At 32.0% G+C, this 19,488-nt stretch overlaps 1 long non-coding RNA gene across 1 annotated transcript; it reads left to right on the top strand.

The window, feature by feature from the left end:
• Positions 1-277: 277 nt before the first annotated feature.
• LOC149134788 (uncharacterized) lies at positions 278-12,350 on the top strand. Its single transcript, XR_016242674.1, has 2 exons — positions 278-508; positions 11,776-12,350. It is a non-coding gene; the product is annotated as an uncharacterized LOC149134788 (long non-coding RNA).
• The last annotated feature ends 7,138 nt before the right edge of the window (positions 12,351-19,488 follow it).

The raw sequence follows: 19,488 nt of genomic DNA, 5'->3' as shown, positions 1-19,488 counted from the left end.
CATTATAAGTATCTTAAATGTATATGCATAGAGAGATAGATAGATAGATAGATAGATAGATAGATAGATAGATGTATTCATATATGCGCATATATATATGTATGTATGTATGTATGTATTCATGCATTAATATGTGTATACATATATATGTTATATATGTATATGTTTGTGTGTGTATTTATCTATGTACGCTTACGTGTATGTGTGTATGTATATATGGAGAGAGAGACAGAGAGAGAAATAGAGAGGGTGTCAACTATTACGTCACAAACCTCATTTGGCCATACCTTATCCATACTGCATCCAGTATTTTCACACAGAATACAATATATTTGTTTCTATTTTATTCAACGCTTCTTATGTCTCTTTGTAAAGGACTTCTTTATATGAAGAATTAAATTTCCCATGATACTTGACTTCATCAGAGAGCTAGCAACCTCCAGGAAAAAAATTCTAATTTGTATTAGAATCTACGCTCAAAATAACCGAATCATGACAGTTACGTATCGTAAGTTTGCCTTATTTTACAGCAGACCCATCAGGAATACGCATCTCATTTTAGCGGTTCCCTCGGTCAACTTATCGTTAGAAATATCGATCATACTCACCAAAATCAGGTTTCTAAATATAGAGTTTGTTATTTCTGTAGTATAATAATGTCATCAATTGTCTCTTATTTATTCCTATTTAACTTTTGTTTCATTCTATGTCCATATTTAATCAAGACAATATGCAATGGCTATCTAACTGCTTGGTAACCGATAGAAGCTTCTTTTTTTTGTTTTTTCCCCCTTTCAGAAAAGATATAATTATTAAGACACTTTTTCTTTGTTTCATTTAGAAAGAATAAAATATACGTTTTACTTATTTTTTTTTCAGCATATAGAAATATATATTGTAGAAACAATATGCTGGCTTAGATAAGGATCATATAGCATGCATATATATATGTGTGTGTGTGTGTGTGTGTGTGTGTGTGTGTGTGTGTGTGTGTGTGTACATAGGAAGAAATAGATATAGAGATATAGATAACCACATAAACATGCATGCATATATATATATATATATATATATATATATATATATATATATACATAAAGGCATACAGACATACGTATGTACATATATACACGCACATTTATATAGGTAATTTATATTCCTACATATAAATATCTACATTCATTTATTTGTCTGTGCGCACTCATACACAAATATATTAATGTATGTATTCACGTTTGCATATGTTTCATTGCTACGTATCTTCACACTACTTCTTTTCAAAAAATAACGCGCCACTTACGAATAATATGTTTCTTCTATACGCATATACCTCTACAACATATAGATTGACATCATATAAAGATATTGATGCCCTAGAAGGTTGATGCTTATAACTTACAAACTTATCTCGATCTTTAGATAATTCGTGCGTTATTCATTTAGAAACATATGAATTAAACTGGTTTAGTTCATATCTTGTGTACAAGTTACTCGAAATAAAAACGACATTGCCAAAACGAATTCAATACATACATATGAATTCGTATATATAAGATTTATAGACAGAGAGAAGACCCTTGACAGGAGTTCTTACGTGCTAAAAAGGGCAGTTAAACCCAAACTACGAAAGCATTAATTAAGATACACCGATAATGGTACTGAAATGAAAAAAATATTCTTAGTTGATCCCACGCAGAAAATTTTTGGCGACGATTAATATCAAGAGAGGTATATTTCAAGGTGATAGTCTATCACCATTGCTGTTTATAATTTGAGACCGATAGAATAAGTACTTGGCTTACAAAGAATAAGTCCTGGGGTCGATTTGTTCGACTAAAGGTGATGCACTCACAAACATTTAAGAAACAAGATGAAGAAGGAAGAATAAACAAGTGGAAAATGAAACCACTGCATGGTCAATACCACAGAGAAATCGATGGAAAAGACAAGATTAACACTTGGAGATGGCTATTGAAAAAGTTGCCTGAAAGGATACACTGAGGCATTGATATGCCGCGCCCAGGAACAATCTCTGGGAACTAATTACTCCAAGTTCCAAATCTATAAGAATAGCGAATCACCACTTTATAGGATGTGTGGCAGGAGAAACGAAAGAAACTCACATATTGTAAGTGAGTGTAGCAAGCACGCTCAAGAGCACTACTAAAGGAGACACGATAACACGGCTAAGTTCGTCCACTGGAGGCTATGTGAGAAGTAAGGCCTGAACAGAACATGGAAATAGTGGGAACATGAACCAGAACAAGTGCGGCACGATGTTGTTGCTAAAACAATTTACAATGCCGTCCGCAAAAAAGTCTGCCTTGAAGTAAACTTAGAAAATCCCTCTGTTATGGAATCCATTCACAAACACCAACTCAAGGAATACTGGTGGAATATTCCCATCGAAACTTCTGTCAAATGTAAGCATAACAGGACGGATATTGTTGTTTGAGAAAAGGGTCAAAGGTATGTACCTTCATAGAGGTTAGCTGCCCTGCAGACATAAATATCTCTTTGAAAATCAAAGAAAAAGGGGTTATCTATGGACAATTTCGAAAACTCCAGTTTCTATATCCAGACTATGAATTCATATTCATACCAATAATAATTGGAGCACAAGATTTTGTTTGTAAGTGTTTAAAGGAGAATCTGGATAAACTGGGATATTCAGAAACAGAAAGTGACCGGCTGACTCATATATTACAAATCCAATCTGTGAGTGGAACAGTAAACATATGCAAGACTTTTCACAAGTTCCAAGTGTGAATTTGTCTGTGTTAACTACATCCCAAAGATAGAGCCTTGTATCTTTGTTGGAAACCGGCTCCCTCCTCAGTGGAAGATTTATAATAATTTTTAAAAAATAGAAAAGACATACATACATTAAGAGACATGCATTAGGAAATTTCTCGATATTTTCTCGTATATGAAATTTTAGATAAGAGAATTTACTCTCCTGACTAAGCTAAGAGAAAATATGGTAGTAAACCAAAGATAACATTAATGAATTGAAATCATATCTGTCGTGTGAAGAAATATCATTGACTCTGACGAAAATTGTTTTCGATATTTGCAAGGAATAGAACTTGCGAAATTATAATTCAAGAAAATTTGAGTGGCTCTGCTGGCAAAATGCGTCTTTTTCTTTTTCGTTTAAAAACATTTTTTTTTTTATTGCATTGAACATAACATATATCGGTTTTATTACGTCTCACCAGAAAACCATAGCGAAAAGACATTTAAGAAGGCCTCAAAAGAATTAGACGATATACTTTTTGTATGAAAATAAAGTGAAAATATTCGAATGGTTAGATAGTATAAAATGTAGGCATGCTTAATTTCAGATCTTCATTAATTAATATTGGAGGTAGAAAATGATGTTTAATGACTTTATATCATACCAGAATGTTAGATCTAAAATGGCTGACGCGGTATATTTCAATGTGTATTTTCATTTCTTTTTACATCAGTTCACATTTCAGAAGTTCTCACCCTTGCGTCTTTCGAGAAAAATTTTGATTAACGTTATTGAATGATTTACATTGCTGTTTTCCTTTACGATAACACATTTGTTTGACAAAATATCCAATTCAGCTCACCACAGTACGCTTGTATGTGTATGCATGTAATATACATATATATATGCATATACGCATATGTGTGTGTATGTGATGCGTGCCATGTGTGTATTTATACAAACACACACACACACACATATATATATATATATATATACATATATATATATATATATATATATATATATATATATATATATATATATATATATATATATATATATATATATATATATATATATATATGTATACATGTACACATAAATGTGTGTGTGTGTGTGAAAAATTATACATTATATCGTATTAAACAAGGGATTTCAATCCAATTTTATGAAGTGTGTTAATGGAAAGAAATTTCTTTTAACAAGCTAAGAAGGTAAGTGCTATTACCCTTATACGAAATTATGAAAGATGCAGAAGAGATGACAAGTTTAGCCTATTATGATACTTAATCACGGTACAGTATAGAGGAAAATGCTGTCCGTCCTTAGATCTATAAATCAGGTTCAGAAAAACTTCTTGTCAGCAGATGAATAAACACCAGTGTCACTTTGGATATATATAAGTAGGTATCAATGAGATATTCTCTTTTTCAGTTGTGACATTTCACGTGCATACGACTGTATTATATCAAATAACATTCATATCAAGATGCACTCCTGTCTTGTTATATTTTCCATATCAAAGCTAAGTTATTTCAAACATGCAATGACGTTATGATCAATACAAAGATGTGGTGAGAAATAAGATAAAAACTACAAAGATAAACAAACCAACCAATTTTGGTAAATACCTTACTGAGACCTATTATGATTATAGTTTGGTTTCAAATGGCTTTATCGGATCAAGAAGTGCGCGATATTGTGGTTTTTGATGATTTCATTGTTCTCTTTGAAGATTCTCTTATAAGCTCTTATGACCCTTATTGCCTGAGGCGTTTCTATGTCTATGGACATTTAGAACTGGCAAGAAGTTCATGCACTTCAGCATGACTAAGGATCGTTCAACAACATATTCAGTTATTTCAGTGATACATATTTGGCATTATGTGAAATACTAAAATAAAAACCTAAATAAATATATGCAGATTTATCATCCATTCATTATAAACGGTGGACTAGAATTAGAAGATAAAGCACATATATCTAAGGATTGAAGTGTTGCACTTTTCGATAATAAAATTTATTTAATATATTATTTTATTTCCAAGTATTTTGTTTTGGGTATTTTTTTTTTACGATTAAGGAAATTTTTATACCAATAATTATGTTCTAGCGAATTATATTCGTATTATATAGTAATGAATGCATGACGCTTTCTTCGCTAATTTTTAAAATATCTTATAAGTATTTTATCGTAGCCTTTCGGGAGAGAAGCTTTCGATTATCAGGTACTTGAGGGAATGCCACTTAAATCCAAACATACAACAAAATGTAATCAACAAAACAATGATACAGTTCTTTAATAATTATTTTTCTTTCTTGGATAGATGCAGTAGAAACATGAGCAAGGGGAAAATACCTGTGTGTTCATGTCATTGGGAGGAAGGAGTGGGTTTGTATAATAATAATAGAGACTATAGACAATATGTAAGATTACAATAGTAAGATTCCTGTCCGTTTGTAGACACGAAATTGGTGAGTTTTCGTGAGGTGTAGTTGAGCGAGCGACCAACAAAATTCCTCGTAACAACAAAGATAAACTGAAGACAAGGATTATGGCAGCATTCATCAATTTAAACAAGGAGACCGTCTAGAAGATTTCCAGGAGAATCCAAAGTCGTCTGGAGACCCTGGTTGAAGCCAATTGCGAGTGTATTGAATAAATTTGCTATTAGTATTTCAAAATATTTTAACGTTAATTTGGTAAATATATCTGTTAAAATGAGATGTCAGTGTCATTTTCATTTTTGTGTAGGTTAGACGACAATTTATTCACCGCATGTTGTATACACACACACACACACACACACACACACACACACACACACACACACACACACATATATATATATATATATATATATATATATATATATATATATATATATATATATACACATGAGAATTTTTAAAATGCATCATATATACGCACAAATATATATATATATATATATATATGTATATATATATATATATATATATATATATATATATATATATATATATATATGTATGTATATGTATGTATGTATATATATATATATATATATATATATATATATATATATATATATATATATATATATATATATATATATATATATATATATATATATATATATATATATATATATATATATATATATATGAGAAGTTTACAAAACCCTCGGAGCAAAGACAGTTCCTTTCATAAATTTTAATAAACTAAATGGAAAATCTTCGAACCACATAGAAAAGAATATATAAGTTCAACCAACAAATAAATCTAATAATTTAATCCTTCCTAAATTGCTTTTATTTACCGAACATTTCCATATCTGTTGGTATTTTTCAAAAGAAATTAGCTAATGATTTTAAATTATTTAGTGATTCAATAAATCAATATACATTTGATTTAATTTTAATTTAAATGCTTTATATTATAATTCGGTTTCATTATACGGGATTCCTTTGGAAGAGTAGATATCTTATTAATGCTTCTAATATTATGTATCATGTACAGTTGATTTGCAGTTCTTCGTATTGATCATGTGGAAGAAAGTAACGAGTTCTTAACATAAGGCTAGTATATGTACAACTTCGTTATTCACGAAGATTTGATTCATAAACCTCTTCGAAGAACTGAATTTTTTTTCAGGACCATGCGTGGTCACTTTGTCACCATTCTCTAAACTAAACTATATTAATTTCAGTCAAATAAATAAATCACATGCAGGTACCTGTATTTTAATATGAATGATAAACTCTTGTTGATACCGTAGTGTTCAAAGTACTAACTAGTGTACAGTACTGGTAAACTAATATGGCGGCTGCAGGTAATTGAAGTGTCTCTCCAGATTATACGAGGTTCCGAACCATCAATGTCTGGAATGTCGATGTTGTACCTGTAGTGACCAGTTACCGAACTCCTTTTTAACTCAATCATTGCTTCAAGTCACCAAGCATAGAAAAACAATGATCCATAAATAAGTGATATATTACCACACGGCAATCAACCGTATTTTTGTGTATATAATTATTGTCTTCGTTATCTCTCCATACAGATGCTTCTGGTAAAAATACTGTGAGGAATGTTGTAAATTGTATCAAATGAAACCAGGTTTCAGGTGTGATACATTCACATTACAGAAACTCATAGAAATTGCATTAAACACCTTGAATAATTGCTCATATAAGTTTATCTAAATTCAGTTGGATGTTAGATACACTAGGGCTTCAGATTAAATATTAGATTGTCGTAAATTCATTCAACTTCTTTCTACTTTTTTCTAAAACGTGATAATATGTATTCAAATTTCAAAAGAACAATAAACGGAAATTTAAATGGACATTAGAGCTACAAAAATTATATAAAGCACTGCGATAAAAAATAGTTAATTCAAAACGCATTGGAAACTATTAAAAATCGGGGAGGAAACAGGAATTTTTCTGACAACCCAATACATTACAATAATTACTCCTCGACTTTAAGCTATGTTAGTCCTGTTAGTGATATTTCTTCCATTCATCTTTCCCTAGTTAACATGTTGTGTAACACGACAATGTCGAAGTAGACTAAATTGTCTAATCCTCAATCTTGCTAAAGTTGATATTCTGCTCAGTGAATACATCACCATTAGCATAGGTATGTAGATATATCAACAAAGTTATTAGAAATGTATATCGTATTCGTAAATCTTATAAACTCTTAGGTGAGAGGATAAAACATATTTTCTGGGAGCTAGATCATTTGGCAACGACCATGCCTCGCAAAACTATATACATGATGGTATTTTAACACATAAGTATAAATTTACAAATATACATACATACACACACATACGTACCAAATTGTACACATTTTTCACAAGTTGAAAATGTGACATTGTATTCGGTATGTACATTCCAAAGATCGAGCTTGGTGTCTCTGTTAGAATCTAGCTCCTTCAGAAGAATTTAAATGTTTAACTACAGAAGCGCCATAGAATACACGAACTAATACACACACACGCACTCTCTCTCTCTCTCTCTCTCTCTCTCTCTCTCTCTCTCTCTCTCTCTCTCTCTCTCTCCCTCTCTCTCTCTCTCTCTCTCTCTCTCCCTATCTCTCTCTCTCTCTCTCTCTTTCTCTCTCTCTCCCTCCCTGTCTCTCGGTCTCCCCCCCCCCACACACATGCATATATATATATATATATATATATATATATATATATATATATATATATATATATATATATATATATATATATATATTTATAAATGTATATATTTGAAAGACTTTCTGAAAATTCCTTAATACAGTTTTTAAGTATATAGGGGATTTGTAAAAAATAATATTTTGAAAAAAGTAATAAAATCTTTTATCAGGATTTCATTAACCTTTTTTCGAAGAAAGTTTTTTCATAGTGTGTGCGAGCGGTTTTCGATTAACATATATAGTGTGTGCTACATACATATATACAAATGTATATATATATATATATATATATATATATATATATATATATATATATATATATATATATATATATATATATGCATGTATATATTCACATATGCATACATACATACATATAGATATGCAGACACCTGAGCGATTATACATGTTTACATGTCCGTAATATTCAGGGTAATCGCGGTATAATCATTTGCTCGCAAACTACAGATAAATGTATTAGGTAATATATGCATTACACATATAATCTGGGACCCCTTTCATTCGTTTACACAAATGTTCGGACCTGTATGAGTGTGTGTGTGTATATGTGTCTGCGTGTGAATGTGTGTGAGAGAGTATAGAACCGTATCTTGGCAGTATATGTATGTTTATGGGTTACATAATAATAAAAACCTACGTTATAATATACAAGACGACACTCTAGCACTACAATTTCATTTGGTTGCTAACTGGCCGCTTCTTGTAAATAACTAATACACGAGAAGTTGCTTTCATTATCGTAAGTAAGCTGAGCTAGAAAATAATATCACATCAATTCAAGACGGTAAATATTTGCCCCGTGGAAAATATTCGTAGATTAAGGAATTTGGAAAACAAATGAAGATACCATATTATCAATCTATTAAGTGGCTTTCATTGTATGACTGAACGACATGGAATAAGCATGGTAGTCTAATTTGCATCAGCAAAAGAAAGGTAAATAATATCTCCACTCAACGTTACATTCACAGTAATTGTGCAAAGATTGCAACTGATTATGTGTGCTGCATTTCACACACAGTAATGATAAGCAAAACTGATACCGGACAATGTCATTAGACAGTATGCTCACGAGTTAAAATTAGTGCCTTCAATATTTCTAATGCTCTGGGCCACCTCTATACATCATGTTCGGTTTAACACTCTCAGAAGACGATAACATCTAAAGTTAGTGTCACATATCGAATATGTGAGACGATTATATTTCTCGTCTGCCATTGATGTCAGTAGGAGTTTGTGAATAGCTTACGGTTAAATATGTTTTCTTGTCTTCCAAAAAACCCGCCATCGATTTATTTTTGCAGCCTGACCAATCTAAATATTATGGAGGTTTTTGGCTTCAAAACCAGATGAATTTATATTATGATTATCTGTAACCACAAGCTATGTTTAGCGTGTCAAAATTGAATTTCTCATGCAATCGAAAACAAAAGCTTACAAGCTGAAAAGTTGAAACAAATAAGCAAAACAGGAAAAACATTAAGTGAAAAGACGCGAAATTTTCTCTGCTTTTAAAATAACATTCAGGCGTATCTTACTGTTGATCATGATGTACAACATATAACGTAATATATTTACTTACATAATTTATTTATTTACTTTTTTCTTTATATATAAGTTATATAAGAACGAAGAATTTTAGGTTGTGGAATGCTGCATGCGAAACCAAAAGATGATGCTATCTAACAGGAATGGAAACTCTTCACGAGAAAGTACAGAAGACATAACGAGATTCTTATTCTTCTGCTACTGACTGTGGTTACAATGTTTAATACTGTAATATTATTCTGATCAATGCATTTTGTTCTACCTGTTATTCTACATAAACTGAATCCGGTAAAATGCCGAAGCAAAAAGTTAAACTAGGTTTTAGTAAGCAGAATGAAATGAAATACAATACCAGATTTAAGTAATTAAATTATTTCATAATAACAAAAATGAATTATTTGTCACTAATCCGTCTTTAAATCATCATTTACCTTAAGAAATGTTTATTGAGTACGTCTTAAATGAATTAAATCAGTTTCAAAAGCATTAAGAAAATGATTTATAAAAACCGGAAATATTCAAATTTTTGTGTATAGTATTGACACCTATCCATTTCTAACGCTGATACATTCGCAGAAGTTTTTAGAAAGTTGATTTATATTGCTCTCAATGTATTACTGATTCTCAAGACATTCTACGCATAAGGATGAAAAGCCAAGGTGGCTTCAATAGGATTTAAATTCGTAACAAACAGCGATGTAACAAAACACCACCAGTCATGCCATTTGCCCCGCTACCAGGTTACCAGAACTATTGCCGTCAAAGCATAGTAATTATGTTTTGTGTCTTCTAAAACATTTAGTATGTCAAAGTACCTATACTGTTAATAAATAGAATTATTTAAAGCAGAAAAATTTTCAGCTGAAAGGTTTGAAGTTTATTTCTACTCCATGGCAATTCACTATGCCTCCGAACCGACCGAAGCCTTGTGAGAGAAAGAGGGAAACTAAAAGAAGCCCACCGTGTAAAACCGCCTTAAATGTAAAGAAGTGTGGGAATCGCGTAATGCGCGAGAAAAATGTGTAAATTGCATCCAGTTTTGGTTAAATGCTGTGGGTTTGAGACTAGCTCCACCGTGGCATGTCTTGCTAAAACTGAACCTAAATAGAACCTGAGTTCCAGAAAGAATTTTTTTTAAATGCTTACTCACATGTATGTAAGAGTTAACCACAGAGAGATTAGCAAATCATCAATGAGAAGTGAAACACAATATTTGATACTTGTTTGTGGTGAATATAATTACATGCAGCATGCTAAGTCGGCTACACGGCGGATGGAGATAATTGTGTGGCCCATATAACACGGGTGTCCTCTAGTTGTATCACTACCACTTGATACCACTGGAAGGGACGATAAAGTCGGTAGGCGAAGAAATACTTGAGATCTCCAGTCGACAACTAATGAAAAATGTGTCCGTTTGTACAAGCTATGTGCAAAATAATAATACACATTGGGCTATTGGCTACTTTCAATCTTCAAGCTTCTCCATGAACAACACGTAGAAGCTAAAGTATAGGTATGTATCTTGGCCATAAATATACTTTTCACACTATAACCAATACAGCGTTCTCTATCTTGCAGTCATTAAAATTAATGGAATAAATTTAAACAAAAACACACACACACAAACATGCGTGCACATCTAAATGTGCGCATATGCATATGTATATATTTGTGCGTGTGTGTGAGTATGTGTGTACGTGTGCTTGTGTGTCTGTGCATGTGCCCATATAGACATACCTGTGTGTGTATATATACATATACACACACATACATACGTGTGTGTGTACATATATATATTCATATATATTCCCGCACATCTAGGCATATAGATTTAGACATGTACAAATAGACTTCAAATTAATCACAGACTAAAGAATAAATTACACAAGGTAAAGTATAACCAAGGCTACCAAATTATTTCTTCAGCTGTGGACTGACTGTGAAAGCAATTTCGGCCCATTAATCTATAGTATTATATTCACATATGTCTGTGTATGTATGTGAATGCATGCGAGTGTTCATGTATGTATACAAGATTGTGAGAGTGAGTGAGTGTATATGTGTATATATATATATATATATATATATATATAAAAGATAATAAGAGTGAAAAAAACTATATATATATATATATGTATGTATGTATGTATGTATGTATGTATGTATGCATGTATATATTCATGTATATACGTAAAGGGGAAAGGATTTTCTTCCAAACATTCTATGATATATTAATAAATTTTTTACTAATATTTATTCTTGTTTTTATTCTCTATCTATACAGGGATAGAAGTAGACAATCAGGCAGACAGATAAACGAAACGAACTAACAAAGACGAAGAAAGCTACGGACAGTCAATCGGAAAAAGAAGGAAAAAGTAATCTTATGTTATCTGTTTGATTTTCAGAAATGAACATAAGTCGAGCAAGCCTATTTTCGAAATCATCATTCCAGCCATAAACATCCCATCTAAATTGATATTCAGGATTATAATAGACAATGTTTTATACCTTTGTGCATGAGAAAAGTTTGTCAGGAATTCCTGGCAGATCGAGTGACCAGACTCCTTGATAGTATATGTTTGGAATATGTTCCCGTGTATGTGCTTGTGGATTTTTGTGTGTATGTGTGTGTGCGTGCGCGTGTGTGTGCGTGAGTGTATGCGTGCACGTTTCTTTGTTTATGTGCACCTATGTATCAAGTTAAATGGAGAAAGTAGAAAATGCAAATATTTTTTTCGTTCAGGAAACAAATTATTTGTTTATTCTGTTGGTTTAAGATTTATATTTATATATTCATTCACATAAAAGAGAGAGAGACAGAAAATATATAAATAAATAAAATATTGTCAAACTTTTCACATATATTTTCTCTAATATATTTTTTTAATTTTTGTTTTGCTATTTCGTTCACTTATTCGACAAACTCATGTTTACATCACAATCTGTATAGATAAATTCATGTATTAGCAAAAGGAGTCATTTTTCTCCTCCTCTGGCAACTCTTCTCAGAATAAATTCTGAGGCAATGATGATGCGTGACGGCATCAAATGTCATCGAGTACAAAACAAGTAATTTGCTAAAACATAGCGAAAATATTTCACATTTCCTCGACTTTTAAGTTGCAAAACAAATGCAAAAGGAAAAAGAAACAGAGAGTTGGGGATAATGTTCTCAGCGGCATGAAGGTAAACCCTTCGTAAATATAAGGAATATTTTTCTTCTTTAATATTTGCCCGAGGGGGATTGAAGTTTTGACGTAAGTTTTAAACTCTGACATCTCCAAGAAATTAGTTTTAGTTTTGCTGTATCGTATACTTAATTATTTTTATTTTGCCTTATTGCTTCTCGTTATTGTTTATCTTTCTAGTTTTTCTTTCCCCAGTGAACAATCTGCCCATCATCTTAAGTATTCGTCATTTACCAGAATGGGTGTTTTTCTTATAATTCCACTGTAAATAGACATCAGCGTTGCATATCCCTGAATAAAATCTTTAAAACTATTCAAAAAAAAAAAAAATACGTCGCTTTAACTAAAACAATTGTATCAGATTAAATAGAATCAGGTCTGATTTTAAAGTAAGGTTTATATTTTTCCACTTGAATCTTCAAATGTACTACAGCTAAACTGGTAAAACAATTTAGTCACGAAAAAAAAACTCGTTTTTGTTTTTTTGGAAATAATCATTCTTACACTGGTACTAGGCTAATTATTTGTAGTATAGTTTTTTTTTTTTATTATTCTGTTATTCTATTGATCTCATTTTATTGATTTTAACTGAATGAATTTTAACTGGATACCAAAGAGAGTTCTTACCCGAAAACTATTTAATGAAGCTAAATGCAGATAGGTGTTATTATTAAACATTAATATCACAGTTTGAAGTAAGACAGCGAGCCGGTAGAAGCATTACCGCGCCAGGAAGAATGCTTTGCGGTATTTCGTGCATCGTTACGTTTTTTAGTTTAAAAGCCGCCGAGGTCAACTTTGCTTCCGCGAAATCGCTGGCCTTGTGTTAAAATTTGAAATCAATATTTTGTTAGGAGTTGTTGAATTGAAAAGTTAGATGAGTTGTAAGTAACTTTATTTGATTATGGTGTGGACACTTTCAAAGTAGATCATGAACTCAAGAAGTAGTCAAACGCTGATTCAGTGACCTACTTAGAGGTCATATCATCAGCCCTGACACTTTTTTCGAGTGTCTATAACTTGTGAGGAGAATGTTTTCATGGACAGACGAATTGATTCAAATGTTTGCAACTCGTTTTGCAGATCTGAATCCTACGACAAATCAATTTTCCTCTCGCACAACCCTGCAGTATACGCATATCCAAACCAAAGATGAATCCTCTTCATGGTCACCTGTTCGTCTAGAAATGGCAATCTACATCCTCCAAATCACAACTTATCGTATTAAATGTCTACAAGGTCACAATTGTTAGCTATTCCAGGGTACCCAGATAGACGAGATGGTCACAAATCGGATGTTTTAAATTTTTAAACAGTTTTATGAGGTTTTACCCTAGTTTAATGACACCAGCACCACTAACAACAACAACATCAACATAACTGAAATGTGCTGTGGAATAAATATTGCTTTCAAGTTTTGGCAAAATTTATGCATAATAATCAGAGTAACTTTCATAATTTTATTGAATTAGGTGCATATTTTGCCATAAAAGTAAAGTGTTGCTATAGATCTATTTTATTCAAGGTAGGCACTGCCTACCTTACCTATTTAGGCAGCACGTCCCTGATATATATATATATATATATATATATATATATATATATATACACATTTATATATACATATATATATACATACATACATACATACCCACATACATGTGTGCGTGTGTGTGTAATAATGCTTCATACAAACTGAATATTTATATATGCTTACTTCTTTATGTATACACATAGGTTTGTGTGAGTATTGTTCTATTTAGTCTATTAGTGTATTTAAGTCTATTTAAGCTGAAATTCAAATTTAAACTTTTAGCAATTTGATCAGGAATATTGTTATGCGTCTGTAATTAATACTAAATATTAAACAGTTTTGAAATAAAAATGTAAACACTAGAAAAATAATGAAATAAGTACCAAGAACTACGAACATCACCTCCTCTTCATTCCCTTTTCGTTTTGTTTTTTAGTAAAGTTTAATTTGGTACATGTTTTCGTTTACGGTATGGTCTTCAGGAAATCTAAATAGCGAAAGAAAGGAATAGTTTTCTTTATATTTTCTCATTTCGTTAGCTTGCTTTGTCATTTAATATAGGAATAAAGAAATATGCACTTGGTTTCATCATGTCATAAATAAACAAACAATAAAAAAAAGCTAAAAGAAACTCATCAGTCGGAAATCAAGATAGCATCGCACCGGGAGCCATGGAAAGGGAATGACGAATTTAAGGAAACCTAAAGCAGCAATATTTGACACTAACTGACGGAAAAGCCTAGAAACGGATCTGAAAGACTTTAGCAATTACCCTTAAGCAGTTCATTTTAGTGAGACTATACACACACACAAAAAAAAAAGAAATCTGCTTTCATTTATTTGACACTGGGCGTATCCATCGGCTATAGTTGAATGACTAACCAATTCCTTATTCTTTAACAACACTTTAGTGACTTTGTTTTCTATATTATCATCGAATAATTATAAAGAAAGCAAATTATCTTCTGAAGGGGCAACCAGAGAAATGTTATTTTACACTCACCAATAGATTTTGTTTCCCTTGGATATAATGCCCCGCGAAAAATGAAACGCTAAACATTTTTTTCTCTTTAAGAAACAATGTTACTGATTAAAAGGAGCCAAGTTTTAGAATAACATTCATCTAATATGCCGCCATGCTTTCGCGAAGATATGTAGACTCTGAGCAAACGCTAAAACATTTGTCTGGCCTCTCATCGTGCTAGAAGTATCAGCTAAATTCATGTTACCGCAAAGATGGTATACTCCTTGACACAGGAAGGATGTATAAGATAATTCACTTCTGCAAACAGTCAAAGGAAGGGGGAGAATGGTTAGTAACAACTGAAATGTCTTTCATCCATGAATTGATAATTAAATACCAGTGAAGAAGCCAAGTTAATTAATCGACTACTCCATATCCTCTCCAAAATATCTGATCTTGCATCTACTCCTCATCCTCATTACTACTACTACTACTACTACTACTACTACTACTACTACTACTACTACTACTACTACTACTAATAATAATAATAATAATAATAATAATAATAATAATAATAATAATAATAATAATAGTACAAACCTCCGATAGACAATATTTTCAGTCAACAACATCACGATATTGAATACTGTGCGATGTCTTTAATAATAATAACGATAATAAATGCCCTGATGCAGTACCAGACGGTGGTTCTCATGGCTTCTCATCTTAACTGATTGAAGTGTTATCATGTACATCGTTTTGTCTTGGTATAAAAGATGGGCTAAAACAAATATTCTGCTCAATACCACAGATTTACTTGTTAGTTGCTTGACTTTGGCCAGTTGAGTATGTCCCTCAGTGCTTGACGATATATGCACCTCTAATCACGAGCTAATGCAGTGTACTCCATAATCATTTGTTGAGATGAATTCATTGTGGAAACATGAATATTCCGTTCGAATCCTTAAACAACCCTTATTTAGGGACCTTTTGAGCGGGATGGGATAGTCGACCAAAAGAAAATTCTAATAGGGCCCCACCTGCAAGGCTATGCGCGGTTTATCTTGATATGAGGTCAACACGTTGCGCATGTATGGTTGTGATGCATGTGCTTGGTGTACCCTTATCAGACAAGTAGTCATCATGGGTAAATTGGGTTTTGTGTATTTGTACCCCAGTGTCACTCTGACAGCATGCGCTGCTCTCTCACTCAGTGATAACAACAACAACAACAACAGCAATAATAATAATAATAATAATAATAATAATAATAATAATAATAATAATAATAATAATAATAATAGTTTTTACATTATTTACATCGACAGATATTTGTCCTCATCTAGTTTGTTTCCAACAAACTAGATGAGGACAAATACCCTCCAACCTTCTTCATGTGTCTTGGGGAATATACGCGGCCCATATGACACCAGGATAGTATTCAAGAGTAATACAACACTTTGCAAATATCTCCTTCGAGTAAAACCACCAATAGAAGAGAATATGACCAAAGACTTCGTGTACTCCATCCCATGTAGCTGTGGTAGTTTATACAAAGGTGAAACGTGCCGCCCCATCAAAAACTGCCAGAGATGATACTAGGTACCTAAAGCTAGAATTTCACTTAGGTAATGTGTTTTTTGTCACTGGTATTAGCAAAAATGCAAAAAGTATTTCCACTTTTCATAAACACATAAATTTATATCCAGTTGATCATTGAGATATATATGTATATGAAAACCTTTCTTGGTGGGTTAAATGCTGTGTGCAAACATTTCACTTTTGGGTACACGAGCATCTATGTATGAACGTATATTTACCCACCACTAAATCAAGTCTATCATCATCATCATCATGCTAAGCAATATACAATATCAAGTAATACATTACAATAAGATTTATATAAATTCTACGATAATATCAGGTTTCCTAAAATTTGCAGAGTATTTCCCATGTAAGTTTTCATTGCTTGAGGTAAATATAATTTATTATGTCCACCTTGATCTATATTGATCAAATATAGGAAAATAAATTTATGGTTAAATTCCTAATATATTAGGATTCTTTTAAGACTAAAAAAAAAATCTACTCTTTTCATGTGTATATAATATGTATATGAAAGCTAATTGAAATTTCAGAAGCGCAAGTCTATAACTGAATATACTCAATTATAAAAGGTTAACTTTTCGAATATTCATTTTTAGTATTTTATTCACCTTTGCTAAATTTTCCTAAATATTTTAGATAATGTTTTCTATGGAATCCTGATGACAAAGAAAATAAGATTCATGCTGAAGATTTTCAAATATATATAATAGAGCTATGAAATTATTGGTAAATCATTTCATATGTAATAAAATCTTGAGATGCTTCAATTTATTTGAATACCTATGCTAAAGAAAAATTATGGCTCCATTAAAGAAAATTATTCTGTTTTATGTAGTCAGTATGCAATGAAAGAATTACTTCTTGTCGAACATAAGATAGATCTTAGTATCATTTATAGTTAAAAATTGATTACTAAACTGGAAGTATTTGGAGAATTATATATGCTTCATAAATCCAGCTATCGATTTCATACCAGACACGAATCAAACATGTAGAAAAGAGAAATCTTTATGGCAGTGACGTTCACGCCTTTCTCAAGAGCATTATCAACGTAACTGAAGTAGAATGGCTGCAATTGAGAATCAAAAACCGAGTTGTCCGTACAAAGTTATCGATTTCCTTTAGGCTTGGTTCAATGTCATAAATGAAGGAATTTATGATCACACATACACGTTCATACACACACACTCATATTTGTGTGTGTGTGTGTTTGTGTGTGTGTATTGCAATTTCAGAGAAGTACCTTCAAACAAGGAAGGAAATAGTTCTCTCTTATTCTACTCTGCCCAATTTCACAGCTTGCTTCAAATGTATCACTCTCAATTCAAAAACTCAGAAACAAATAACTTCTACACAATCAATTCGCTACCGTACGTAGCGTACATGTATTACTTATTTAACGGAACTCAAAACCTGAAACAATCAATTATAATATTTATAATACAAACATCATTTTTCAATTATACCCCATTTTAGCTATATATTCTCCAGCGTTTCAGTAGATCTTCAAGCAGAGTTATCTATATGTAGAGCTATTAGTAATTGCTACATAAATTTTCCAATATATTTTAATTTACATGTTATCATGTTGCATTATAGATATACCTCAAATTTAATGCACTTGCTCAGTTGTAATAAATGTACAGCCATAGTGTTTAGTGAACTGTTATAATCTCTGCGGAAGTGGTACTATCTAGGGAATATCTAGGGAACAAGTTTTCTTAATCTGATCATAGTGCTTCAGTGATGCTTTTTATGGAAAATTGATTCAACCAAACAGAAAACAAAACAATCATGTCCTCTATTTGGAAGCAGCTTGCACACTACAGCATATCACTCCTGATAATATTCTTCTTTTATTAATAATGTTCAATTAATCAAAGATTAGTGAAGTTATATAATATAACACTGGATCACGTATGTATGAAAATGTTTTTGGTATCTCCAGCATAGGTACAGCCGTGGATGCCTGGTAAGTATATGGGTCCGAGTTCAGTCCTACTGCGTCTCAGCTGGAGCTAGTGTCTTCTAGTATAACCTCGAACCTACCAAATCAGTGTAAGTGGTTTAGTATATGGAAGCTGAAAAAAGCACGTCGTAAATACATGTGTATATATCTGTTGCTAAATCCTACTTCAGTACATCATAGTGTGCAGCAGTGACAGTGGCTATGCTGTAGCTATGATAGCGAGGCATACGTCGTGGCAGGTCAAACCAAGGTCAAGTCAGTCTATCGGAATTTCTAGCAACGGTACCAACTCGCTAGCTATATACTAAATTCTATGTTTTGTAATCATTCGTACAATTATTTCATTATTCCTTAATTGGGGCTTGAACAATGATGTGACACTATGTCCCATTTTAGAGTCACAGACACATGCAGGATGAAGTGAAAAGTTCTCCAAATACAGAACTGTTACGGATTATTTCAACACCAAAAGCAACATTAACTAGACTCAATCGTTAGACAGTTTCTAGTTACTAAATTTAACGCGTAAGAATTTGGTTGACAAGGGAAATGGAGCGCATGGGGTTTATCCAATAATCAGGTGTTTTTGTCATAAATTTCGTAAACAGGCACCCATGCCACTCAGGAATATATAGCTGAAAAATTGTACTTAAATTATACTCTATAAATATTGTACATATTGCTCATCTTTCAACATTCACACACGCACACAACCGCACAATTGCACA

The sequence above is a fragment of the Octopus bimaculoides genome, chromosome 7 (genome assembly GCF_046866305.1).
Source record: "Octopus bimaculoides isolate indiv1 chromosome 7, ASM4686630v1, whole genome shotgun sequence".
NCBI lineage: Eukaryota > Metazoa > Mollusca > Cephalopoda > Octopoda > Octopodidae > Octopus > Octopus bimaculoides.
Note: the sequence above shows the minus strand (reverse complement) of the source record. Positions and strands in the feature narration are given on the sequence as shown.